This window comes from Lagopus leucura, unplaced genomic scaffold, assembly GCF_019238085.1.
Source record: "Lagopus leucura isolate 7727_CA_CO unplaced genomic scaffold, USGS_WTPT01 Super-Scaffold_100002, whole genome shotgun sequence".
NCBI classification, from domain to species: Eukaryota; Metazoa; Chordata; class Aves; order Galliformes; family Phasianidae; genus Lagopus; species Lagopus leucura.
The window spans coordinates 61,203,294-61,227,632 of record NW_024962263.1 but is presented as its reverse complement, the minus strand read 5'-3'; positions in this window follow the sequence as shown (position 1 = coordinate 61,227,632).

Genomic DNA, 24,339 nt, shown 5'->3' with positions numbered 1-24,339 from the left:
TTTTTTTTTTTTTTTTTTTTTTTTTTTTTTTTTTTTTTTTAATTATTGTTGTCCGTCCATTTTCTCTCTTCTTAATTTTCAGAACTTGGTAGTCAAGCAAAATGGCAACCGTGGCATTTACTTTATGCCAACTATGATGGCAGTGTAAATGTCATCTTGACAAGGGTTAGACTTTCCTTTTACTCAGATTGTGTTTTATTTCATAAAACTTTCATCATCAGGCACACAAGAAACAGGAATTAAGTAAGCACAGCAATCTCACTTGAGTATATTTCCTGAAAAAATATAGGCATACATTATTCTTTTTCGACTTGGTGTAATAATCTGTTATCTTTTGTCATGCATGTTACAATGATTTCATGCATGAGTGCAAAGAATGGATGATTTATTAGGAGAGCTCTATTCATCCTGCAGAGGAAGCTTGGGTTTGAAATTGATATATACTTAAAGAAATACAGTATCTCAGGTCACAGTTATGAAAATATATTTAAGGTTGCAGCTTCATTAAAGGATTTCTACTGAGGAAATATGTGCAGAAGGAAAATTAGCTGTTGCTTGTTTTTATATTCTAAGTAAAAGATTATACTAATGAATGATTTAAAAAGGATTATTTTCTGCTGTTCCTCTCTTTGTACTGATGTCCATTATTTATCCATAATTACAAGTAGTTGTAAAATGAAATTTGAATTTGAAACATTGCCTGTAACTGGCTACCCTTGAAAGTCTGAAAAACTGAGGCATCCGTTTAATTACATCAGTCTGTCGCCAAGCATTTTTTGGAAATATTTTTAGTAGGATTTAAAATCCCATTAAAATATTATTATATTGTGAGTCCTACAGTTCTACTCTAATTAACATCTCCTTGCAGTAATGATATATCACCACTCAATGTAGCCAAGATACAGCCACCCATATTGAAGGAAAGCTGATTAATGATGCTTGCTCTGAATAGAATGGCGAAAATAGGAGCAAAACTTCTGTGAGTTAATAAGATGACTTCTTTCAAGAAAGCCTTGTGGTGCCAGAACTAAAGTTTTTTTCTAGAGACTGGTCAAGTGATAGTGATGTTTTACTTCTAAAGAGCAGGTCAGTAGATAATATGAGTTTATCTACTAACATTTTATTTCTTAGAATCATAGAACCATAAAATGGTTTGGGTTGGAAGGGATCCTTAAGATCGTCTAGCTCCAATCCCCTGCTATAGTCACGGACACCTCCCTCTAGACAAGGTTACTCAAAGCCCCATCTAGTCTGGCCTAGAATGCCTCCAGGGAGAGGGCATCCACAACTTCACTGGGCAACCTGTTCCACTGTCTCACCACCCTCACAGTAAAGAATTTCTTCCTAGTATTTAGACAAAATCTACCCTCTTCCAGTTTAAATCCATTTCTCCTAGTTCTGTTGCTACCTGTCCTTATAAAATGTCCCTTCCCAGCTTTTCTGGGAAGCACTTTCAGGTGCTGGAAGGCCACTGTAAGGTTCTTCTGGAGCCTTCTCTTGGCTAGGTTGAAGGGCCCCAATTCTCCCAGACTGTCCCTGTAGGTGTGCTGCTGTAGATCATCTTCATGGCCCTTCTCTGGACCTGCTCCAGAAGCTCCATGTCCTTCTTATGCTGGGGTCTCCAGAAGTAGATGCAGTTCCAGATGGGGTCTCACAAGAGCAGAGTAGAGGGGCAGCATTACCTCTTCAACCTGCTGGTCGTGCTTCTCTTGATGAAATCCAGGATGAAATTGGCCTTCTGGGCTGCAAGTGCACATCAGGGATCTAGTTGTTATTTTTCTTAATAATGTAGACTTCACTATGAACATCAAGCTGACATGGCAAGGATGAACAGCTCTTGTAGCTTACCCAGAAACTTAGTTTATCTCTGTGAGTAGTTGGAAATCTGGTGTTCACGTCTACTGTTCGGAAATACAGCCCTTGAACTGAGAAGAAACTGCATTCACAAATCTTGCATGTTTTCATTACTTCGTATTTGACCATGGATTATTGCTATTTTCCTAAATAGGGGACCAGAAATCCTAGTTACATATTTTCATTAAATCAAAACCAAACATATTTTTATTTGAAAGGTGGATTTTAAAAGTGAATGTCCCCAGTCCCAGCAATTGTTCCCAGCATGCAAAGGTACGGAATAAAACCTTCACATAAATATAAATTCCCTTTGGTGTGCTATGCACTGATTGTTACCATTTAGGAAAGAGATGTTGTGGTTATAATAGATATTTCCAGGAAAAAAAGCAGTTCAGGTCTCAGAAGCTGTGAAGAAGCAAATCGAGTGTTGAAAATTATTACAGAAAAAAATAGAGAATAAATCAGAATATTATCAAAACATTCTACAAATCCATGGAGAACTCACATCTTATATAATTCCAGTCATGCCGTTGTGAAAAAAAATGTGGTAGAACTGGAACAGGTGTAGAAGAAAAGGAACAGGGGTGATAAAGATTGTGTAGTGTTTTCCATAAAAAGCATCAACATGTGTGTATTATCTCTTCAGCCTGAGAAGACTGAGGGAGATCTGTACAATCATTAAATGCTTCCCAGAGTAGCATTAAAAAGGTGAACAGGGGGCAACAGATCACTGTCATACAGTATTTAAAAAAAAAAGATCTTAAAAATGAACAATACAAGGCAGTTTTGAAATAAGAAAAGTGTTAAGACTTCTAATAAACTCATTCAAACTGTGGAACTTCTTACTGTAATGTACTATGGTTGCTAAAAATTGAAGTGGGTTGATGAAACATTTTGGTGGTTTTATGAAACAGGAAAGCCACCAAGTAATCTTAAGTATCACTGTGACTTCATATTGAGCTTTGTATGTCAGCAAATACAGTAGTCTGAGGCCCATTCATTTCAGTGCAGTACATTCAAATTCAGAGCACTACAAAGCAAGCCACAGAAGTTTTAATAACTGTGGACAGGTCAGATTCCACCAGGAAAAGGTCCAGTCTTATGGCAGGCCATAAATGAAAAATGTTTTTGGCAGTTTTTGTCTTGTGGTGTAATGAGAAATGCAGAAAGATGCTGAGGCTGCCTGCTATCTTAAGAAATGAGAGCCGAGAACAGCTGTCCCTCAAGCAAAAATTTTATTACAGAGTTGGTTACTTGTCCAAAATGTTTTCCTCCACCTATCAATATTGCTTTTATTGTGCCCCAGTTTAGTTCAGCCAGCTGTTCCCGGTCATAGGACTAATCCTTCTTAGGTTCCTGTACAGCTGGAGAAGGGAAGTTTATTGCAATTTATTTACTAGGTGGCTGTTACTAGGAAGTTAGCTTACTGAATGAGAACATGATGTAGATTCTGAATGTCACAGTGTATGGACAGTGTTTCTGTGTATTGAGTATGGCATAAATTTGTTAAATGTGATGAGAAGGACGGAGAGCTTATAACTTCCACATATGATAATTTTACTGACACTTTTGTATTTCTAGTCCATCACTTGGAACTCATATCTACCATTCCCCTCTATAAAACTCGCAGACAGCAGTGACTTTCTGTATCTGTAAGATTTTGGCATTGTCTCCTCTTTCATTTCCTATAATCTTATTTAACTACGAATCTTTTAGTTTTCACTGATCCACAAACATGTAGGACATTTACTATAATTATCAAACAATAAAATCTTCTAAATTTCTTATGATGAACAACCTGATGGTAACCTCAAGTTCTTTTTTCTTCAGCCTGCTTTCAGAAACATCAGCCTCAGGTAAGCAAAAGGACAACTGCAAATCCTTAAATTGCCATAAATTCATTTCCTTGGTTACATTTGTCTCCCTCCCTTGGTGCACCAAAAGTGCTGAACTCCAGTGAGTTTTTAAATTAGCAGGGTTAATAATTATCAACTCAGTGTGTCTCTTGTAATACCACTGGCCCTGAAGATGTGTAACTGACCTATTGATTTCCTCAGTGTTTTGAGGCTTGCTCTGATATGAGCACAGATTTTTGTGAAGTCATCTTGGTGCAATGACAAACAGTCAATAGCATTCTGCCAGCACTCTGTTATTGAAACCTTTTACCTAGATATTTGATAGCATTTCCTGGAAAGGTACTGATTGAGCCATGCTACTGGTTTATTGGGAAGGTTTTTCAAGGAATTGCTTGCTCTGCTTCAGCTCTCTGTGCATTCTTTATTTCCTTAGCCTTGTTCTTCTCCTTAAATTATGCATTAACTATAAATCTACATCCAGATGCATCACAAAGACTATGCTGTACTTATAGCTGACTACAGCCCAAAGAGATTATGTAATGTTTTTGGACCGTCTCAGCTCCCTAGAGCGAGACAGGTTGGAATTCCCCTCACACCAAGATTTGCTCCCCTGTCAAATATAAACACAGGTTAGCCCCAGTCAAAGACCTGTGGCAGGCAGCCCTGCACATGCTGACAGGACTCCTTTCTGTTCTTTACATAGCAATAAATAATTAGTGACTCAAGTTCTTGAAGGCACCCTATGAAGTCATCTCATGATGTGGGAAAGGGTACGCTGCTGGTATGTGCTTTTGCAGAGCTCAGCTTTGATGCCCTGCCAGAAGGCCGTTGTGTGCTCTTCATTCTCCTGACACTTTCCTTAAATCTGGACAAAAACTTTTGCCACCTGATCATTACCAGTGATGGATGAGCCTTGTGCCGATCCTGGCTTGACTTTGTCTGACCTCACATCTTTTGTTTCCCTCCTACTTCACTTCCCCTCAACCTACAAATATCAGGAGATCAGAGCTGTGTGCCCCTCTCTCTTTCCCTTCTTTAAAACAGTGACAAGGAATGCCATTAGAGTCCTTCATGTTATGTGTTCCAGGCTGCGTTATCATCAAATGTTTTGGCCCTTAGACAAGACAAGCTAATGTTACAGAAGGGCTGGAACCTTCCTGGGAGGTGAGTGTTAATGCTATACTGGAGCATCCCCTCCATCCATTAGCATGTGCAATTCCCTGTCACAACTCTACACTTCAATCAAATTTCACTATCACAACAGCTCTGCTTTGACCTCTTGTATAAGAGTGGAAAGAGACGTGACAGGGAGTAGGGTGGCTGTACGGCTCGCCCTTCAGACCCTCTTCTCTTGCACTGCATATGTGGTCCCATCTCTGGCAGTCAGAAAGCAAAAGGTACAAGGCAGTGTCAAGCAGAGCCATAGAGAGACACGCAGAATGCTTTAGGGCAGCGCATTATCAGTCCTACAGTAGAATTAGCATCTAAAAAGTCCAACATTGTTTGGTATTTTACATTGCAGGGATTCACTGTGTTATGTACTACAGGACATCAAAGGCAGATGTCCTCCACAAAGTTAATGAAACTTTCACTTTTGCTCATATTTCCTTCGTTGTTGAATAGAACAGTCAGCAAGTTGAAGATAAGGCTACAAGACCACCTCGTCCCTCTGTGCGTTCATAAAATAGCCATATTAATATCATTGCTTATATTTTCTTTAAACTCTGAAACCATGACATTCCCTAGTTTTTTCCCATGACTGTAAGGAGTGAATCTGGCAGGTGGAAATTCAATCAAATGTTCTTCTCAGAGCAGATAGGTATTGCCTCCTCCCTTAGGACATCTGTAATCTGAAAGCCTGTTGCAGAAGGATAAAACATTCTAAAAGAGATTCCACAAACCCATTAATGGGTACAAGTCTGAGTTTCTTAGCAGTGAGGACAGAAAGCAAAGTAAGGAAAAAAGAAAGTCAATGTAAACAGCCTGGTAATGTGAATTTAAATTAAAAGGTGTTTAAACTACACAAGAATTTGCACTTATAAGTAAAATGTCCTCAGAACACTCCAGCTTCTAGTTACTTCGCACTTGAATCAATCCCCATCCTATTCAAAGAATTTAACACTGCACATATGGAACATAAAATCCCTAGGTGAATTGTTTTAATTTTCTCTCACTGTACAAAAGATCTTGCACTACAATTGATTGCAATTTATTCAGAAAATGACACCAAGGCATAAATTATAGTCTGCATTTTCTCACAAGGCTTCTGTTCCTAGAAATTCCTACCTATCCTAACAAGCACTGACTGAAATGAAGAGAGCCTGTCACTCAGGTGATAAGAATGACAGACAACTTAATTATCCTGACCAAGGAGAATATGCTTGTTTGGACAACCCAAAGGGAGGAAGCTAGCCTGCTTTTAGTATCCCAGCAGTAATTACGTACATTATAATACTCAGTCAGGACATAGTACTTTTCAGTCACTATTTCTAGGAAAATGGATGTCAGGAATTGTTAGAAATAAATGTTATGAAATGAGTTCTCTGGAACATGTGAGTGTTTCCTATTGTGGAGATAAGCTGAATAGAGCTGTCTGAATCACTGAAACAAAGCAAGCCACATGCTTGCATGGAGAGCAAACGATGACCAGGTGCATCTCAGCTGGAAAATCAGACCGTGAGCATGGCCTACTGGATTCTAGTAAAACTGCATTACAGTTACCACTTTCAAAAGAAGCTTTGCTGTTAAAGTCTTATATGAAATGCTGTATTTTTTCCCGTCTTTGAAATTTTGCATGTTGTCCTAATGGAATAGCAAAAGGAATTACTGAGTTAGTAAAGATGCTACTAACACTCTTCTTTGTATCCTTAATCAAATCTGGATGGACTTGCTTATTTTATTGGCAATTTCAAGTAATATCACAAGTTGTGCCTCTTCAAGTTAAAGGCTTGTTCAGCACTAAATGTTAATAGACAAGTTAAAGCTTTATAATCATGCGCATACAAATACTCTGGACAGCATAGAAGAAAGCCAGATAAATACATACTAAACTAATAAATTAAGGGAACTGAAATTACTAAGGAAAATCCAGTTCTATTATGTGGTTTTATCTAATATTAAACTGGCTGTATGTAGGCATGGGTTCTGAAATGCAGAAATAATAGCTCAGAAGCCTGAATTCTTTTTGCATCAATAGCACTCTTTTATTCAAAATATGTGATTTCTAGTCCTTGCAGCTTAAGTAGTTCTTCACTCTTTCCTAGAGCAAAATTTACAAATCTCTCATAAAGAAATCTTATATCCTAGCAGGAAATGGATTCATTGCTGCATCACAGAATTCTGTAAAGTGAAGGCTACCTCAGCTTAGCACCCAGGCATGGATTTTTGTGTATCTCCCTAAGAATTCACAGTAGTTCCTTTCTTGTTAAGAAAGACCACTAGCCTTTATTGTTTGCCCTTGCATATCTGCATCGTGTCATAGCTTACCTACCATGGAGTTAAAGTAGCAGCCTCTCTGGAAACAGACAGAGCAGAATCTGCACAAAGAGGCAGTGGAGGGGTGGATAGATTGGTGCATTCTTAGCGGAATGAAGGAAGGAGAATGAAAGACTCCTTAAGCAGACTGAGTTTTTAACCAGATCTGTTTGTGGAATGCTTCTGTGAGCAGAGATTATGAGACTTAGTGTTATGAGTTAGTAATCATTTTGTATACCAAAAGCAACAGCTTTAACCTTAAAGATGATCATATAAGCATATACAACCTACATATACAAGCTAGGGGACAGAATTACATGCTAACCAGAGGACCTTCAAAGTTGTTATCAGATCTGTCGGAATAGATGGGAAGCTGATAACACGCTTGTTGTGTTTGGCTTGTTTCAGTTTCCTTACTTTCAATCTCATTGCTGATCTCCAGCAGCTTCTCTGCTTGCAATTCTTATTTGACCTTTTTTGCTGCAAAGTTATTGTGGAGGCTTTAAATAGTTCTTTATGAGAACTCAGTGGGTATTTCAATCTGAAATTCAGGAATAGTTCTTGTTATAATCCTAAGAATCAGCATATACAAGCTGACCTGCAGCTTAGTTTTCATTTCAGTCCCAAATGTCTATTGTATCTCACAGTAGGTATAGAAGAGCACAGCATAAGGAAGAAAACTGTTTATTAAAACTGCTGTGAACCAAGAATAAGGGGGCTAGTGTGAAAGTTTGAATTCTTAAACTGAAATGTCCTTGCCATCATCTTATACTTTTTGGACACTGCTAATGTTACAAGGACTGGAGTTTATTTCTTTTTCCCAACACAAGTAATTTGATGTATTTAAATTCCAACTTATTTCTAAATCAGTGCAGTTGTAGTAACTGCAGAAATTTTTCTCTTATGAAGTTATTCGCATATTGAAAAAGTGTCTCTTCTACCACAGCTAAGAAGAATTAATCAAACCCCTAAACTTCAAAATAAAGCTGTTTAATTTTATTTTGGAGGGAAAAAAAAGAGAAAAGACTGTGACACCAGGCTTGCAACAAACAAAAATCTGAAGGTTATAAATTGTTTTGGTATTTTTCCTGATGTTTATTAGCAATTCAGTTTTTGCAGGTGAGCAGGAGCAAGTATTTTAGAATATAATGCTACAAATTCAGTGGATATTTTCATTAAAAAGTTGCCAATCTTTGTAAGGAAAAATAATTAAAAGTAGTAACAAATGTTTGACCAAAAAGAAAAAAAGAAATGAATATATAGACAAAGATATTTTGTCTAATGTTACACTTGTGACCATTAAAATTACAATCATGTGATTTTTTCCTTCCCGGAAGGAAAGATTCTGAATCCTCTTATTCCTGCACAGCAAGATAGATAAGCTCTGTTATACAAATAATTATTGATGTTGTCACTCTCCACATGGTCCCACTTTTATTTTTATTTTTAAATTTACACCTTCAACTATTCATTGCATTTCATCACCAGCTCATGGTTTTATTTTGTTTTGCTTTTTGTTCTCATTTATCAGAACGAAGGAAAAGAATTATTCTCAGAACCAAAGTTAAGCTAGACAAATTTGTATTCCTATTTCATTTAGTGTCACACAGACAAAAGATTGCAGAAAGGAAACAGTTCATATTGAAACATGTTGAGGTGTGTTGACGGTCTGTGATACAGCAAACATGCTTTAAGAGTCTTTGGCTGAAGCAGCAGCAATGTGAATATCTCTTTGGCTTATGATACTTCATCCCTAACACCTTCTCTTAGAATTTTCATTTTTATTGAAAAGAAAGAAAAAAAGGAAACAACCTTTAATCACATTTCTAAGGCAATAATTTGCAATGACACAGTGGCAGTGAATCAGGTGCATTGCCCATCAGCTGTGAAATCTTGGATGATTTCAGGTAGGATTCCATAATAGACTGAATTAGAAACAGCATATTTCACTTGTTAATTCATGCTACTGCTTTTTAAACAGTGTTGTAGTATTTTATGACAGCCACACCCTTTATTTCCACTTTTTGGCTGTCCGGAATTTGTTGTATAACTATCATCTCCTTTTATATTCAAAGAAATTGTGACTCTTTTCTCTATACTGAGACACTCTGATCTGTATCTTTGTGCTAAAGAGCATGAAATTGAAATGTATGCAGTACTTTCTGTCCTTCTACCTAAATGAGATCGAAAGCACTGCTCTTGTAACTTTCTTATTTCTATTCCCAAATCTGAATGACAGCTTTAAATGTTATCTGATAGAGCAGACCTCATACAGAACCTAAAATCACTTTACTTTGCAGTTTATTTCAATAGTGATGAGTAAAGGGCTCAGCAAAAGCCTTTGTTGACCATAAATTAACATGAGCTGCCCTGATTTTGGTACAAAAATATATGACTAGTAGCTGTGTTCAAACTGAATGGCACAAATCCCTGGGGATGTGCTTATCAAAACAGGACCATGTGTTCTGCGTTATTAACTAGGAGCTGTTTACTCAGATAAGTCAATATGTAGAAAAAAAATCTTAAAAGAACATTTTGTTCCAAAAAAGAAGAGTTGAACTGAAAATTTATTCAAGCTTTAGCTTTCATATTGGTCAACCTTTTGTTTTCATCTTTCATACCAGCAGGGTGGTGGAAATCCCATTTCACAGATAGCACAAGCTGGCTGAGAGAAATCATTTTCTTCATTTCATTTAATTTCTTGTGCAGAATGGGCTAAGGATATAGCTTGAAGGCACCCTAGGGTTCAATGTGCTAAGATGCCAAAGCACTAAATTGAACAGGAAATTCAGAATGAAAACAAATAGCAACAAAATCTATGTCAAAAGTGCAAACATTAATTCTGGTACCTCAGAGTACTCAGTATTATCTTTCTCCTGACTGATAATAACATATATAGAAAAAATACATCAGCAACAGGGAAGTGAAGGCAGTTTCTATTGTCAGCTAGAGAATGGTTAAAGATGATTGTGATACTCATTTCTTTACAGAATGTACTCACTCTACATATTCCTCTACATGATGTAATATTTCCCTCTCCTGAAGTATGTCTGTAAAAAGAGTAAACAGGCAGGGCAGAGACTAACTGCCAATAGCTGAATGCTTGTCCAAAGGGAATAGAAAATTTAAACATTATACTATTTTTTTTTTCTATCCCTTTTTTACTCACAATTTTTAACTTGTTTTCCAAATATGAAAAAGAAGATGGAAAGTCTATGGCAATTAAGAATCCAGTGACTAAATTGCTTCCCATAAAATTCTGTGCCTAATTTTCTTGTAGGAAGATAGTTGTGAATATAGCAATACATAGAAGTTTTCACCACATGTTAGGTTCAAGAAATAAAATCTCAAAAGCTGGAAATCAAACTGAATACTCGATACTATTTTTTGTTTTGTTTTATTTTGCTTGGCAAGACAAGTTTTCTAGGAGGTGATATAAGTTGTAGGACTGAATTAGAAAGTAGTCATCAAGAGGTCATCAAGAAATTAAGATGGCTTTACTAAACAGAAGACAGTATAGATAGTTTTTCTTGAAATCTGCTATGCATCAGCGGGGAATTGTCACTTTTGGGAGATGTGCAATGGACTGGAAACAAATAGGTCAGGACTGCAAGCCTCTGCACTGGTGGTGTTTACAGGCTCTTCAGTAGCTCACATGGCCGAACATACATTGACCTGGATAGCACTGATATGGAAGACTAAAATCTTGTTAGAATATCTAGAGAATTCATGCCTGGGTTTTGTAGTTCCCATGCTGGGGAGCCTTAGATTGTTCTTGAAGATTGCTGAAAGAAGTTTAGACACAGTTCTTTTTTTTCCCTTCCTTCTTTTTTTTTTTTTATGAATCAGTGTTTTTTGCATAAACCATTTTCCCATGTTAAACCAACTCTTTCTCATGGAGTAGGGCTGCAGCCCCACAACTATCCTATATATTATCACTCAATGATACACTGTAATCTCAACTAGAGTGGACCTGATCCAGGTCTATAAATATCTAAGGTGTGGGGGGCAGAATGGCGAGGCCGGACTCTTTTCAGTGGTGAGTGGAGATAGGACAAGGGGAAACGGCTGGAAACTGTAGCATAGGAAGTTCCACACAAACATGCGCAAGAACTTCTTTACAGTGAGGTGACAGAGCACTGGAACAGGCTGCCCAGGGAGGTGGTGGAGTTTCCTTCTCTGGAGATGTTCAAGACCTGCCTGGACGCCTACCTGTGCGACCTACTGCAGGGAACCTGCTTTGGCAGGGGGGTTGGACTCGATGATCTCTGGAGGTCCCTTCCAACCCCTACAATTCTGTGATTCTGTGAACTAAGATATTCACAATTTCTTGATAAAACACAGGCATCGGTAAAGTAATTGAAACTGATTGATATGACAGACAGAGCAGGTGTTGCTATAACAGATGCCTAGATGACAATAATTGCTTAGCAAGGATATCCTTGTAGTCAGTCACAAGGTGAGCTCTCTCCTCGAGCTGTGCATTGCCCTTGTGTCCCCTCCTGTGCTGCAGCACTGAAAGGTGCTTGCAGAAATAATTTGGGCTGCATGTGTAAGCGATTATTTTTGCAGTTTCCCACTTTGTCCTTCTGTACTAAACACATTAATACTACAGTGAAAATACAGTGAAAACACAGGGGAAATCAGCTTTACCACTGAATTCTCTTCCATAATACCATTATATTCTTCCACAAAGTTTTCTCTAGTGCCTGCTTCTGTTGCTGCTTAGCTTTTAGGGAGAAATCTTTAGGACCACTATGTTTTTTGCTTTATAAGACAAACTTCACTGAAACACTTGTGTTATTTGAGCCTAGGAGAACAAATGTAAAATGAAACTATGAGGTTCTCATCACCTTTTCTGCTTATTTTCTACGTGATCTGTCAGCACAGTTCAAGCAATAAACCCCGATTTAGGTTTTCTTCCATGTGGAACTTATATTTCAACTGATAATGGAAATGATTTTTCTGTTTCTCTCAGGTTTTGTTCCTTGATGTTTAATTATCCAGTGAGTTATTTTTTACTTCCTTCATTGCATCTGCAGAAAAAAACATTAATCAGATAAAAGAGCCCCATGTATGTTCACCAGAACATATGAGTCATTACAAAGGGATGTTGATTAGCAGGAAGAACTGCAGGAAAAAAACAGTAAATAGGCAATTGCATCTCACATAAATATCTATTCCTTGGAGGAAAGTAAAAGAGAAAAAAAAACGAAACAACATAAAACCGAAGATTTGCCGTGAGGTTGTAGAGCAGGAAAATACAAATTATTTCCTCTTGAAAGAAAAATAAAGAGAATGGCACAGTCCATGCAAAAGATCACTTATCTATGTTTATACCTGCTCCCTCTTATATAAATTTCAAATATTGTTTTTCTTGTTGGACTCATATAGGCCACGGTTATGAGCAGGCGAACTCAATGGAGACGCTACTTGCATGCTGATGGATCCTACAGATTTCCTTAAACACTGTTTCTCACTTAGCACTCAGACTTGCCTTCTGGTGCACACGTACAAGTTTTCCTTCTATAAAAACAACAACATCTACACAGACTATATGCACTGATACTAAAATTAACACATCTAGTAAAAAGAGTAAATGAATATCAGTAATTTTCACTGAACTTTTCAGTGTAACGAATTCACATAGAAGAGTCTGTCCAGGGCTGACATACGTAGTTCTACTTACACCAGTTCATTACACCTATCTCAGCCACGGGCAAAAGCTAATAACAGAATCATAGAATCACTCAGGTTGGAAAAGCCCTTAAAGATCACTGAATACAACCACAACCTAACCATACTACCCTAACTCTAACAACCCTCCAATAAATCATGTCCCTGAACACCACATCCAAATGGTTTTTAAACACACCCAGGGATGGTGACTCAACCACCTCCTTGGGGAGCCTATTCCAGTGCTTAAAAACCCATTCTGTAAAGAAGTTTTTCCTGATACCCAACCTAACCTTACCCTGGTGCAACTTGAGGCCATTTCCCCTCGTCTTGTCACCTGTCACCAGTGAGAAGAGACCAACCCTGCTCTCACTGTAAGCACCTTTCAAGTATTGAAAGAGAGCAGTAAGGTCTCCCCTCAGCCTCCTTTTCCCCAGACTGAACAACCCCAGTTCCTTCAGTCTCTCCTCATAGGCCATATTCTCCAAGCCCTTTATTCCCTTGTTGCCCTTCTTTGGATCTGCTCCAGCACCTCCATATCCTTTCTGTACTGAAGTGCCCCAAACTGAACTCAGTACTCAAGGTGAGGCCTCACCAACGCCGAGTACTTTGACAGGATGACTTCCCTAGTCCTGCTTGCCACACCGTTCTTAATATAAACCTGGATGCCACTGGCCTTGTTGGCCACCTGAGCACACTGCTGGCTCATATTCAGCTGACTGTCCATCAGTACACCATGGTCCCTTTCCATCAGGAAAGGCAGCTTTCCAGCCACTCCTCCCCAAACCTGTAGGGTTGCCTGGAGTTGTTGTGGCCAAAATGCAGGACCCAACACTTGGCCCTATTGAAACTCATACAGTTTGCATTGGTCCATCGATCCAGTCTATCCAGGTCCCTCTGTAGTGCCTTTCTCTCCTCAGGCAGATCAACACTTCCTCCCAACCTGGTGTCATCTGCAAACGTACTGAGGGTACACTCAATCCCCTCATCAAGATCATTAATGAAGATGTTAAATAGAAGTGGCCCCTGTACCAAGCCCTGGACAACGCTCATGACCAGCTGCCAACTGGATTTAACTGCATTGACTACAACTCTTTGGGCCCGGCCATCCAGCCAGTGTTTCACCCAATGGAGCGTACATCCATCCAAACTGTGGGCAGCCAGCTTCTCCACGAGAATGCTGTGGGGGCAGCATTTCTCTTAATTTCTCCTACCTACATGAACCAGAGAATTAATGAAGTCCAGGGTAACAGTATTTTCTCCTTTGAAAACAAAGCTATACTAGATTAAAGACAGCTTTTAAATTCTGTTGCGCTTCTGTCATTCTTTCATTTCTTCTTTCTCTTTTCCTTTTTCTCAGTAGAGTATTGTTGTTTACAAAGAATAACATTTTCCTTCCCTCAACATACCACTTTCATGAAGAATATCACATCCGCACAGTTTTGTTTAACGTCTTGGGTCAGTGCTCTTTTGCCATGCCATGCTATTTCAAGTAAATGGTTCCCATGAGTCTTTAATTATTTCTATTTTTTATTAATTCAAACCTCATTAAAGCCCACTGACAGAAGAAACCAGCATTGTAGGTAGGCAACCTATTCACAACAGTTGTTACTGAACAAGGAAGCATGACCATATTTGTTCATCCAGAGGTCATCTGAGAGAGCACTCATGAGGTATCCACTCTTCAGGAGAAAAACACATTTCTTTTGGAAATTCTAAAAGTAACCAATGATAACAATAGTGCATTGTGAGAATCCTTCTCAGGTTTTTTTGGCTCAAAGCTTGCTTCCTGAGGTTTTTCTTGTGATAAGACTCTGAGTGACTTGTCAAGGAGGCAACTGATGGGTGCTAACTGTGTGACAATCGATATCACTTTGGGAACATTTGCAAGACCCTTCCCCCAGAGCTGCTTGCTCTGTAGAAGAGCGGAAGAGAGTGCTCAGCAGTGTTCACTGGCGGAAGATCTGGCTTGCGGCCAAACCGCTCCAGCTAAGTATGGAAGGCTGGGGGATGATACCATTGTATCTTGCGAAGGCAAGATGCAAGTTGGTGCCTCCCTGCTTCCTCTTATCTGCTGGCAAGGCCAGAAAGATAAGAACAAAGGAGGTTCCTGCTGAGATCCCAGAGCCAGAAGCTGCCACCGCAAGGAGAACTGACTCAACCACCTTGGGTTTGAGCTGCCACTCAAAGGAGAGCTGACTCGACCACTTTGGATTTGAGCTGTCACTCCAAAGATAGCAGACTCAACCACTTTGAAGCATTGAAAAAGGGCCATCATCACCATGGTCATGGTTGTCGTCCTTCGTCGTCAATAGAACAACTCTGCCTGACGACCCACCACTACTGATGATCAAAGACAGAACTACGAACCACGCTGGATCCATGGTGGTGACTATGTCCCTCTTGCTTCCTATAAAGACTCCTTGCTTCTTCTTTTCTATCTTTTCTATCGCCCTCCTTCCCTTCCCCCATTACCCTAATTCATAATAGTGTCCGTTCTCCCCTTCCCCATTTCCCCTGATTAAGATTTGTAATAAACTGGTCGGACCAACATTTGAACCGTTGCTTCTTAATCTCACGCCGGGTATATAGATAATAAAAGAACCTCCTCTCCCTCCTATAAATTGGAGCGAGACATGCATTTTTGGAGTTCTGGATGGAGATGGAAATTTGAGGTTGCCCACAGTGGAGGACATATGCTGTCTAGTACATGTAAACTAGAATAATGTCTAGAATACCTTTTGAAATGACCATTTCTTTTCCAAAAGGTGATGAAATAATCAGTGTTAAAATATCAGTTGACCAGAGAACAGAAGTTCTGTTTTGTAAGAACTTTCTGTGGAATATAAATAACAGATAAATAAAGTATAAATGTGTTTTATTCTACACTGGCATGCTTTTGGATATATTTTCTGTCAACTTGTGTAATTGTGGAATTATCACTCTTCAAGCAGAAACATAAATTCCTACTTTGCCATTGAGAGGGGAGGTGATCCCTGGAACAATGTCCAAAGTTTTTTCTGCCTGATCACCCAACACTTACAATGCTGTAGAGCTGATCACTTCATTTCTCCCCTCTCAGTATTATCTGTTTCAAAAGTTGTGACTTCATTGAATTAAAATTTTATCAAATATATTTCAACTAGTTCTCAGAAATGAAGACATACTGGCCACCACTCTTAGGGTCTCAGTTTTTATTATGGTGTTTTCATGTTGAGGTATCTGTAGAGAGAAAATAGTAGATCAAATTTTCAGAACTTGTTCTAATTTTTTTTTAATTTTTATGTTTCATCATGGTGTGGATAAGCATCCATTGTTCCATTTCAGTAGAACAGGTTTAACATGGCTAAAGTAGTCAGATTGTATTTGGCTGTTTTTGAACTGAACTGGGCTAGCAATATCCCTGAGATCTCCATAATGGCAGTGACAGCTGAAAAATTATGGATCAGCCCAGTCTCAGGCTGTTTTGCAATTACCAATGTGTGCTTTGCAGCGCAGTGAAGGCATCTTTGTCTGATGAGAAGGGTATTTCAAAACCTGTAGCAATGTAAGAACTCAATAGCCTGAGGATGTTTCTGTATGGACATGCATGTATCAGGCCCTCAGTACTTAGGCACACAGACATGAGGCTCAGAAACTTTCCAACGTAAGGCCATAGACTTGGGTCTGGGCCAAATGTGCAATGTAGTCCTGACCCACATGTTTCCCAAGAGGGTAAACGGAGTGAGGAAATTATTGTACTTTATTGAATAGTGGAATACAGCACATTGCACCAGACACATGAGACCAGAAAACATATTGGAAGAATTATTTTTCCCCATTAGAAGCATGAATAATTACCAGTGAGTCACTCTTACAGTCTTCTCAGATTGCTGACATCACTTACTGCTAATTAGGTTAAGTTGAAAAATGAGTTTGCAAAAACCTTAAAATAAAATTGCACTTGAACATGTTTGCTGAGTTCTTAGCAATCTCATGGAAATATAAACAGTGAGGTGATATGGATTAAGCTCAAAGAGTGCCAGATCCTGGCCAAACCAGCATATGCTCTGTGTTTACTTGACAGATTAGCACACATACTTATATAAAAAAAAAGCATATCAAATCCAAGCAAGCTGTACTGAATCTTATTTGTCTTCACTGAGTAGTTTTGTTGTCAGGGAAACTACTCAAAACCTAGTGAATACCACTGCTAATCCAAGCCATCAGTTTATTTCAGGTGAAGTTGAAGAAAAATATCAGATTCCTTCTTTTAAATTTATTACAGCTGATAAGGTCTGAAAAAACAAATATGAAAAATGTTGAATGTGTAATGACTTTATTATCCATACACAATGTCTATGAATCTTTTTGTTGAGATGAAAAGTCAGATAATTTTCAATAGCTTAGAGTTTAGTTTTTAAGGACAGTAAGTTTCCATACTACTGTACACAGGAGTCACATGATACAGATTCTAGACCAAGTACAGATTCTGATTCTGCTGATACATCCTCATACACTTATGCAATCTTAATAGAAACACTTTTAAAATTTCACAGCAAGAACTTTCACACAAAAAGAATTTAGTTATATATTACAGTACTGTAATACAGAATAGAAATCACAATATATGTAGTCAGATACAAAGTTTTATGTAAATATGGTTTATCATGGAAAAGTCATTGTTTTATTCTTTTTTTATTTTACTTACATTTTAACAGTATCTTTCAGACACACAGGATCAGAAAATAATTATTAAAAATAGCGATTGAATCAAGAAAAATTCTACTGAATTTTAAATATTTTTCTATAGCCCTAATGGAATTCAGTTCTATTCCATGAAAACGTTCAAGTTTTGCCATACATCCTACAAACTGGCAGCAGACACCATACTATGTGAAAAGTGAACACAGGAGAAATGGTGTTTGGGATAAAGAGAGAAATCTGCTGCATCTACAAAATCTAGGCTGAAAGAACCAATTTTTTAAGAAGGAAGGGATTTTATTTTTGATGGTGATTAAATTTATTTCTTTGTTTGTTTCTTTCTTTCACAAGTTACTTTCCTGCACATTTCTCAGACAGGTAAGTAAAACATGTAGAATTGGATTTGTTCTGGAGTGACAATACTGTCATACTGTCTCACAGCCCAGCACTTATAGATCTTTAGAGATTATCAGGATTAAGGGAAGGCTACATTCAAGACTGTCAGAGGTAACACGGCTTCTATCTGGGGCTGAGTGCAGCTCAGTGGTGTAAATGATAGTTTGCTCCAAGCTCCACAGATCCCTGTTTCAATCCATCGTGTATCAATCAAGCTGGTGATTATCAGTTTCCATTACTGTCATTTACATCAGGTTGTTAGATAACTTAAAGGCTTAGGTATCTTCACTTTTCAATTGATTAGTGATAAAATATTTCTCATATTTAAACTATTAAATTGCTTTACTTTTTGGCTTATTTCCTAACTTTTATAAAATTCAGTCTTCTTCAAATTCCTCTCTTTTCTGTGGTGCAAATTTCCCCTCATCTCCCAACATAAACAATGTCATGGCAGACAATCCTGAATGGAGACATGCTACTATGCTACTTGTTCATAAGCACATATGCCATTTTTCCTGTCCTGTCATCTTGTCAGAAAGCTATACAAGATCAGAAGAACTCTCTATATCTCAGGGTCTGTCATTTTTTTCTATCTATGCTTCTATCTCTAATATATATTTTCATGTTACACCTGGCCCAGGCAGCAGATTACTTCCGCTACTATAGGCCACTCACCGAGTGACACCTTCCAGTTTCTTATTATGTGATCAGATGTCAGCTTGCTAACAGTGAACAGAAATACAGTGCTTGTGTTACCATATGAACAATATTGTTTACTATGAGCACACTCTTGGGTACAGTAGTGTATGTTCCAACACTTGTAGCAAAGCCAACCTGCGCCAATGAGCATAACGAGCATCAGTGAGAATAACAAGAACTGGAGTTATTTTCCAGAGCTTTAAGTATCATCTTAAATTCTCATTCTTGCATACAGTTAACTGTTATTTCCACAGAACAGTCCCAAGCCTGCTGAATCCAGTCCAAAGTAATATACCACTCTCCTGTTTAAACAAGGTGTAATTTGTTTCTATTTCCTTCCTCCTTCTCTATCATTTACACCCGAATTTCTTTCAAATGTCAATCACTGATTTGGCAGAAAAAAATGAAAATTATGTGTGGCTTGGTCATTCTCTCTTTCAATATCATTTTTTTTTTAAACAGACCACACGTACACATGATCAGAAATTTGCCGGTAGAGATGAAGTAGGACTTCAAAATGAAATTATGGTAGATGACATTGTCAGTGGAAACCACTCTAACTTGTATATATTTTTACATTGGTAGATATAAATGCAGTAGGATAGGAAGAGATTTTATTTTAATGGAAAAAAGGAATGGAAAATAAATTTGATAGTGTTTTTGGATATTTGCGTGTTGGTTTCCTGTTGGTGATGCCAGTTTTTGAGTAGAAACAAGCAACTTAACAATATTCAGAAATGTAATGAGAGGCTGCCTGCTCTTACCATCATTCAGCAATTTGCTCTCACTCCTCATTTACTTGCTAATCTCTTACTTCATAAAGTTTATTATTCGACTGTATTCTCGGTACACTGATAAAAATTTATTCCTCAAAAAATCATAGACATTGCTGATAATAGCACTACTCTTCTGTAGGAATTTAATGATCCTGAAACTGTACTGACAGATAGCACTGTGTTGATCATCAGTCCCTTTCTGGTAAAGCCAGCTGCTAAAGGTCACTCAAGTTCATATCACCAACTTTGCCAGAAGTGTATTAAAAACAAAAGTTCCTGTCTGCTGGCAGAGATGTAAGGGCAGTAATCTCCAGGTGGTGAGCAGTGAAAGGGAGCCAGAAGTATTAAAGTATTCAGCTGGCACTGGTAGTTCATGTGAAACTCCTGCATGTGGCTATGTGTAACCCTGAATGACTTCAGTGGAGTTACCTGGCTTTCATTGATACATCTCCAATTGACTAACATCTGTAGTCATTTGAGTAATATTGTGAAGTAATTAAATTTTTTGTGGCTACAGTGAAAGTAATAGTGAAGAATGATTATAATAATTAGTCCTATCATAGTGGGAGGATATCAACCAGCAAATCTAGAAAATCTCCCAAGTTTATTTTGGATGAAGCATAAGAAGTCTTTGTTCTGAGATTTTCCGGTGCTTCCAGCTTCCCCTTGACCTATTTTCCTCAGTTTGATCTCTCAACAAAAAATTATTGAAAATGAGACCTACTGATATTGTATTAGAGCCTAAATCACATCTATTCATTGTCAGGCTGCTGCTGTCATATAATGATAACTTCTCTAACCAGGCAGGAAAGTTGCTGAGTTAATATTTTCCATGTTATATCTAGCAGTTACTGACAAGTTTGTCCTTATTCAGCATGTGATCTGCCTTGAACCATTCAGTAACATGAAATCATGGATGGCTGTTATCTCTAACAAATATACAACAAGTTTTCAAAGAATTGTTGGACTTTCACACTGCATGAGGTTCACAGAATCCATAGATGTTTACTTCTTCAAGTCTGTTTTTGCAGAAATCAGAGATTTTTAACTTCCTTAACCCCATCCTAAAGAATTAAATGGACTTTAATGTAAATGGGTACTTCCCAACATCAGTGTAATTGAACATCATCTGTCCTCTGGCCTTGCATTCAGTAAAACCAACAGAATTATTTTTCCTGTTTTTTTTTTTTTTTTTTTTTTTTCTTCTGGATGTTTTCGTAGAACAGAACATTCCCTTTCCTTTTTATACAAATTCTTTATTTTGGCTACTAGGAAGCCACATAATTTTTTTCAGGACAGTGATTTTAGTGAATTATAAGAGAAGGAGATGGGACCTTACACTAAATAGTTAAGAGTGATGCTGCTAAGAAGCTTCACAAAACAAACAGAAATTATAGACTTATTGAAGGAATCACAGGGATGCAGTTCTGTGGCCTGAATTAGTCCAAGTCCATATAATTTTATTTTTTTCTGAACTATTAGAAGCATGGTATAAGCACTGAGATGAAAAATCTCCATGCATTCTCAGAATGAAAAGGGTCAAAATTTGTCACCTAAAAAAATTTTACAATTGGCCGCATTACCTAACCTTAGTCCAGCAGTCTAGTGGAAGGTGGTAAGCCAAGAGTTTAAAGCCATTGTTTTCCTGTCATACAAGGAAAAGAAAACCAGTCACTCAACTGAACAAAGACTGATTCCTATTGTAACAAACCCAAACTCAACTCAGCATTCTCACATAGGTATCAGGTAAGAATATGATTAATCGCCTGTGGAAACAAAGTAGAATTGCATAATACAGATTGGTTTTTGATGAAAAAGAAGCAAGCAAAGCCAAAAAGCATGACTTGTTATTTTCACAAATCCTGTTTCCGTTAGACGCAATTTCTCCATCTCCTCCATTCTCCTAATCTACTGCAGAACAATGACTGTGTTCTGTAGCCTGTTTAGACATGGGCAGGATCATTGTCTTTAACAGTAGTGGATATGGCGATATGGCGCACAAAAATATTCTGAACAACTAAACAGGCTGAAGACATTGGTATAGATGTAGAGGTAAGAATTTTCCTTTAAGAACAGCCTCTAGCTATTAACATTCTTCCTCTTTCTCCTCCCACACCCTTGGCTTCCTCTGAAACCAGCAGGGTTTCAGTGACCTAGAAGGACATGGATATTTTCTACTGGAGTGGACCCAAAATTGTGAAATTAATGCAAGGGTATCAATCATGTAATCCAATAGAGGTCAAATACCTTACAACCTTTTTTTTTTTTTTTTTTTTTTTTTTTTTTTTTTTGAGTTTACATTTTATTGAAAGAATATGTTTGTTAAATTTGCTAAATCACTCATTCCAATGTACTGTACTATGTTACAGTATTAAGACCATATGTATTTGTATATATTCTATGCAAAGGAATGTCAAGTTCTTCAGAGTTAAACTCTAATATAAAAGCCAGAGTTTAGATTGTATGAATAAACCATGTGCCTAGGCAACTCTTTCACTTTGAATTATCTGATCACACAATATTTTTTAAACAATACAAAATAGTACATTGTTCAACATCTTCATATGAAAATGTACTGCCTTAAAAATTGTGTTCCTTTTCTTCTTTTCATGTTACATTTAACAGTTCTTAATGCTCTAATTAACACAACATATCCTTTGGTTAATTCCAATGTTTTCAAAATTGGATTACTAAAATGACCAACTTAAGAAGGCAGTGCCTTATTTTCAGAGCTCTAAGCCTCTATAGCTCTCACTGGAATAATTTTCTCTATCTTGGCACAATAGGTAATGAACTTCAAGATACATTTCTGCTATATATCAATCCACTCAATTACTTACCATATGAGGCCTCATGCCAAATGAAGTTATACCCAACACTAATTATTTTTTCATCATTTAAGGTGAAATGTGTTTTAACTGAAGTTTCCTTCTAAGATTTACACAGAACTACTCCAACATAACAAATGAGTATGTAACCCTACTTTGAAAAAGAAATTCTGTGACAGGTATTATACCGGGACTACTTTTCAAGTTTGAATTAATGCCTAAACCATTATGTTCAGGAAAATTTAAGGACTACCTTTATAGAAATTAAAATATTGTGTTTCCTCAGGGAAATATTTAAATAGAAAAGTAATGTTGGAATTTTTCTAACAAATCAGAGACATGGCATTAAAACCTAATTCTCATGTCGAGTTCTCTCCTTTTAATTCAGATGGACGGAGTCATCCTTTGTACACCTCACTTAGTGATTTTTTTATTTAAAATCTACCGTGGATATACACGTACCCTTACAGGTATTGCTTTATGGCAGGTTCCCAAATCCCTGGGTCAAGGACAAGAGTGGATCCTCATCTAAATTGGAGGATGAAAGGAACAAGGGATTTGTACATTTGCAGAACAGATATAATATTACTCAAGAGAAAGTGCCATGCCTGTTGATGGCATCAGCTTTTTAAGTCCTCTTACCTAAGAAAATGTGCTACATCTCAGTATGACAACAAAAAATACAAGGACCCTAGTTCCTCATATGTAATAGCAGTTTCTGTATTATCAATTAGACATAAAAAATTAAAATAAATAAAGGCCTTTGTGTACAGCTTAGAGAAAACCCAGAAAGTTCACAAACAAGTCTGAATCAATTTAATGCTTCCATTTATTTGGCAAAAGTTGTGGTATTTCCTCTACTTCTGGTTACTGTACACTAGAAATTTTTTGTTTGCTTCAGTAAATCTTCAAACACTCAAATCAAGACAAATGCTGGATAAAAATATGGCCTTTGACCAAAGACTTTATGGTCTAAATAAAATAAAAAAGAGCTATTAAGAACAAAGAAGATGGAAAACACAATGAAACAATGGGACAAATACTAGTCAGCCCAGTAGACAATGCTGTAAGTGCTCGAGCAGCCAAGTTTTTGTAGGTACTGGGACAAAACAGGAGGTATTTGAAGTGATAAAACTATACTTTTGTATCATAAATCTTTTTTAAAGCTGGTTTAATCAGCAAGGAAAATTCACTTTGGGAGCCAATGCAAAAAAAAAAAAAAAAAAAAAAAAAAAAAAAGACAACTTCCTTACATAGACATCATTGAAAATGTCTGTTGTTTTACTTTTCTGACCAGACGAACCCAGTGCTACATGTTATATATTGAACTTTCCCATTTAATGATACATGTGAAGAGACAATAAGACACAAACGGAATTGTTTCTATGCAAGGTTTTGTAAAGTTTTCCAGTACATGTCAGCAGCTCTTCAAAGTTAAGTCACTTAGCTTCTTTCAGTGTCCAAAGGAAGAAACATCCCAGTGCCAGGGCACAAATTACTCATTCAGATGTACATCTGACTTATCTCCACCCAAGTATTCCAGTGTCTGGAGGCTTACCACAGATGTCCTTTTGAGTGTACACGTGTGTGGATATGTTGAACACTGTGCAGCCAGTGCTCTCATTCAGCTACTGGAAGAAACTATTTGCCAGTAAGGAGGACACAAAGAAAAATCAAGCTGTGGTAAATGGCAAATCCAAAAGTGACAACCTGCATGAAGATTATTGGAGCCTATTGTTATAAATGTTATTAGATAAGTTGGATTTTCAATGAACACTGGAATCTCATTTATAACTATTGATGCATTACCATGTGATTGAATTCTGTTCTTACACAACAAGATGTATATAGAAATAAACTACAAAAATGTTCAGGAATATTTTAGCTATTTTTAATTACTTAACCCAGTCGCTCCAGGAATCACTGAATCTCAAATATATGTTAAATCACATTACAGCTCATGATTTTCTTTTCCACATTCATTAGTTTTACTTAAATAAGAGATTTTCTAAAAATGTAGTACTTTTTTTATCTTTCTAGTATATAAATGAGGGAAGGGAAGGGAAGGGAAGGGAAGGGAAGGGAAGGGAAGGGAAG